Source organism: Oratosquilla oratoria, chromosome 11 (genome assembly GCF_046742065.1).
Source record: "Oratosquilla oratoria isolate Oo_2021 chromosome 11, ASM4674206v1, whole genome shotgun sequence".
In the NCBI taxonomy this organism is placed as follows: Eukaryota; Metazoa; Arthropoda; class Malacostraca; order Stomatopoda; family Squillidae; genus Oratosquilla; species Oratosquilla oratoria.
In genome coordinates, this window is record NC_134787.1 from 40312290 (window position 1) to 40317289 (window position 5000).

The 5000-nt window shown below is 39.1% G+C and overlaps 1 protein-coding gene across 1 annotated transcript in view; it reads right to left on the reverse strand.

Annotated features, from left to right (window-relative positions):
- Positions 1-5000, reverse strand: part of LOC143029755 (uncharacterized) — a 77989-nt gene that overhangs the window by 26584 nt on the left and 46405 nt on the right. The gene's annotated exons all lie outside the window — the stretch shown is intronic.

Genomic DNA, 5000 nt, shown 5'->3' on the forward strand with positions numbered 1-5000 from the left:
TAGTAAGTGAAGAGATAGGTGAGCGTGTGGTGGAGTGGAGGGAGTTTTTTCAAGATTAATGTGGATGAAGGTAAAACTGGGAAGGGAGATGTGGGTTTTTGTGAGTACTGTACATATGGGCCTGGTAGTGAGAAGAGTGTAGAGGAAAGGATTTTGTTTTGGATATATCTGAATACATAGAGGGTTTAGGGAGAAATGTCAGTGTAGTGGTATTGGGAGACCTTAATGCTAGGGTAGGAAATGAACCAATAGACGGAGTGGTTGGGAATTGTGGAGTTCCAGGAAAGAACCATAGTGGAGAGTTGATGGTGCAGATGCGTCTAGAGAGTTGATGATAGCAAATACAGTGTTTAGGAAGAAAGTCAAGTGTAAGTATGCATGGGAGAGGGTTGTGGATGGAAGGGTGGTAGATAGGGCGTTAATGGACTAAACAGTGTTAATCAGAAGAATATTAGGAAGAGTTTTGGATGTACATGTTCTAAGGGGAGAGAATGGGGGAATGTAAGATAATTTTTTGGTGGAAAATAAGTTCAGAGTGGAGGATAGGTGGAGGAAGAGGAAAAGGACAAAAGTTAGGGAGATTGTCAGAGTAAACTGCTTAAATGAGAAAGAAAAGGAGAAGGATTACAAAAAGAAACTGAGAGAGGAGTGGGAGGTAGTGAAGGGAAGAGTAGAGCTAGGAGTGGAGGAGGAATGGGGATGTTTCAAGGAGGGAGTCACAAAGTATGCAAAGATGGTGTATGGAACAAGGAAGACGGGAGGAAGTAGAAGGAAGGGTAGTGAGGGGTGGGATGATGAAGCGAAGGAGGTTGTAGAAGAGAAGAAGCAAGCATTCACAAACTGGTTACAAAATAGGACGAGAGAATCATATGAGAGATACAAAGAAAAGAGAAGAGAGATAAAGATAAAGGAGGCAAAGAGGAGAGTAGATGTGAAATGGGGTAAGAGTGTGACAAAAAAATTTGAAGGTAATAGAAAATCGTTTTGGAAGGAAATTAAAAGAGGAAGAGGAGGCGAATCAAGTAGAAAAGAAAAGGTAAAGGTGTAGATGGAAGAGATGCTAATGGAAGTGAAGGCAGTGAGAGAAAGATAGGCAGAGTATTTTAGGGAGTTGCTAAATGTGAAGGAGGATAGGGAAGGAATGGTAGTTGCAGTGGGAAGCGCCAAGAAAATGACAATGATGAGTGAGGAAAATGGATGAGAAATAAGGAAAAATGAAGTGAAAGCAGTTATTAAAATGATGAGAGCAGATAAGGCACCTGGGTTAGATGGGTGCCATGCGGAGCGTCTAAAAAAGGGACGTACAGTGATGATAGACTGGCTGGTGAGTTTTTTTTAATGATTGTCTTAAAGAGGGTATAGTGTCAGAGGACTGGAGGAGTGCCTGTATAGTTCCACTCTACAAAGGAAAAGGGGACAAGTGTGAGTGGGGTAGTTTCAGAGGGGTCAGTTTGTTGGGAAGGCTTATGGGAAGGTTTTGATCGAGAGAATTAGGAGAGGAACAAAAGGAGTAATTAGTGAGGAACGGTGTGGGTTTAGGACAGGTATGAGTTGTGTGGATCAGATTTTGTGGTAAGACAGATATGTGAGAAAGCTTTAGAAAGAGGTAAGGATGTTTTTTTTTTGGGCCTTTATGGATTTGGAAAAAACTTATGATAGAGTAGACAGGAAGGCACTGTGGGAGCTGTTGCAGATGTGTGGGATAGGAGGAAAGCTTTTAAGAGCAGTCAATATTTTTCATAATAGTAGAGCCTGTGTTAGAATCAGAAATGGAGAGAGTGAGTGGCTTGAGGTAAAGGTGGGACTTCGTCAGGGATGTGTTATGTCACCTTGACTGTTCAATTTATACATGGGTGGGGTGGTGTGAGAGGTAAAAGCAAAGGTAATGGGCCGGGGATTGGAGATGTTTAAATAAAATGGAGAAAAGTGGGAGATAAGCCAGTTGTTGTTTGCTGACGACACTGCGCTTGTGGCAAGATCAGAGGAGGAATCAAAGAAGTTAGTGACAGAGTTTCAGAAGGTGTGCGAAAGAAGGAAGTTGAAGATAAATGTGGGTAAAAGTATGATGATAAGATGTACAAGGGGATACTATGGCAGCAAAGTGGAAGTAAGTATTAAGGGAGAGAGACTGGAGGAAGTGGATAGCTTTAGATACTTGGGTGCGAATGTGGCGGAAAGGGAGAAGTGGAGGAGGTAGAATGTAGATTGATTAAAAATGTAATGAGAAATAGACATTTGGAAACGGATGTTAAGAGGAGATTGTATGAAGGAGTGACAGTGCCGACAGCACTGTATGGGGCAGACATGGAACATAAGAGAGGAAGAGAGGAGGAGTTTGAATGTGTTTGAGATGGGGTGCCTGAGAGGTATGATAGAGATTACTAGGCTAGATAGAGTAAGAAATGAGGAGGCGAGGAGGAGAACGGAGGTGGAAAGGGAGTTGGGAGGTAGGTTTGATGAAATAGTATTGGAAGGGTTGGACACATGGAAAGGATGAGCGAAGAAAGATTAGTAAAAGAGGTGTGGAAGGCAGAGGTAGAAGGAGTGAACATGAGGGGGTGACCAAGGATGAGATGGATAGATCTGGTAAAAGGGTCATTGGGAAAGAGGTGAATGTCTGTTGAGGAAGGACGGGAGAGGACAGAAGATAGAGGTGAGTGGAGAATGGTTGTGTATGGATGATGCTGTGATGCATGGAAGAGAGTGGGTAGGGGATGGGGGTGAGGGAGTATGTGTGAATGATATTTTGACGCAGTCCGAAGGGATTTATCCCCGTTTTCTCTTTTTCTGCATGAGGGGACGGAGAGAGGGGGGTCGTCGATTAAATGAAGCGGCTTTGCTGTGGATGTGCTGTGTCTTGCTACACTGCTTCTGACGCAGAGCTATGGGCGAGATGCAGGGATGACTCGTCATCCAGGAGGAGCCAAGAAAAGAGGGAGGGAGGGGGGTGAATGGGAGTGGAGTATGTGGGGATGGAATGGGTGGAAGTGGATTTTATGCCTTTATTTTTTAGCTACTTCCCATGTAAGGGGGAAATAGCCATTGGTATATGTATGTGTATGTATGTATTAATTGATAATTAATTAATAAGAATAATTTTAGTAGTGCTAGTAACTTAAAATTGTATTGTTTAGCTAGATTTTCCATTCTATTTGATACTTGGTGTGCTTCATATATGGAGTATATCACTGTTACCATCGCCTATCTGCAGCCTGTGCACTCTCTTGAGAACTTCTGCAGACAAGAGTCAAGCGAATAAACAACAAATGAGTCACCTCATTCTGTTTCATGGAAGTGGTATCAGGTATATTTGTTCTTCATGTAGAACAATAACATTCAACTTTAGTGTTGTTCTGTTCGTAAGCACAAACACACACTTCACACACACACACACACACACACACACACACACACACACACACACACACACACACACACACACACACACACACACACACACACACACACACACACACACACACACACACACACACACACGCACGCATGCACACATACATGCACATACAATACACATACATGCACACACACAGAGTAACTATACGAAATATCTGAGAAAAGTGGGGCACCGATTTATGAAATATTAGAGGAATAAAGCAACATAATAATTTTCTAGGTGAAAGACAGCTTGAGTCAAGATGAACGACCCGAAGCATATGGGCACGACAGCTGTCATAGAGGAAGGTCAATTGGATTTGCACCTTGTGATGAAGAGAGCTGCACAAAGTGGGCAGCCTCGCCAGCAAGTCTGTATCTCTTCCGGGTAAGTCCCTCTCTTCCCCATTACGGAAACAGAACGAGAATGGTCATCTTTAGTGTGGAATGATTTGGCATGGTCATTTATGTCGATAAACTATATAAACTATCTTAACTACTTTAACTATTTCAAAAATTTTAATTTGAAAGTATTTTAACTTTTTTTTTAGCTATTTTAACTATTTAAACTATTTTAACTATTTTAACTATTATAAATATAACGTTTTAATTTTTTTAACAATTTAACTATTTTAACTGTTTAAGAATGAACAATTTTAGCTATTTTAACTATTTTAACTATTAGTATTTCATCTATAATAAATATCTTAACTATTTTAAATGTTTTATTTCAACTATTCTAATTATATAAACTATTTTAACTATTTCAACTATTCTAATTATTTTAACTATTTTAATTATTCTAATTATTACAACTATTCTATTATAACTATTTTAACTATTTAAATTATTTTAAATATCTTAACTATTTTAAATATTTTAACTATTCTAAATATTCTAACTATTCTATGCGAGTTTATTCAGCCAAAGGTTTTATATCTGCCTTGCAACCCTTTCATTGGTATTACTGAGGTTAGTCCCAACTAGGGGTATTTCAGTTAGCTGAGGAACAACATAGGCTCTGCGCTGCCAGAGGAAAGAGGGTTCGTGTTTGCTTAGTAGAGACGTCCTCATGACAACCATGAAACCCTAAACGTTAATTAATATTTGCTACTTCTACGAATTTTTTTTAATAGTAAAAACTAATAGTACAACTATTTACGTTCATATTTATCATTTATTGATCCATTTACTTACTTATCTATTTATTTATTTGTTTAGGTGTTCGTTTATTTATTTATCTATTATGTACTTATCTATTGACCTATTTATCTTTTCTATGGTAAAACGTATGACAATTATTTATAACAAAGTGCGTAGAAGTAGCAATTACTGTTGACGAAAATTTGTAAACGTTTAGTTTTGTGGCTTCCATGAGAACGACTATGTAGATTAGTCATTAAACTAACAAACACGAGTCATGTGTTATACGCGGAATTGATGGCGAGCGATGACGTGCAAATTAGTCATGTGTGCGTGAAATCTGCAAACGTTCGAGATACACGGAGTCATTATTCGCAGACAAAGGGAACACTGCTCACAGATACTCTTTTGGACTCTTGAATTTGATCTAAAATACAACATATATATATTACTACAATGATAAT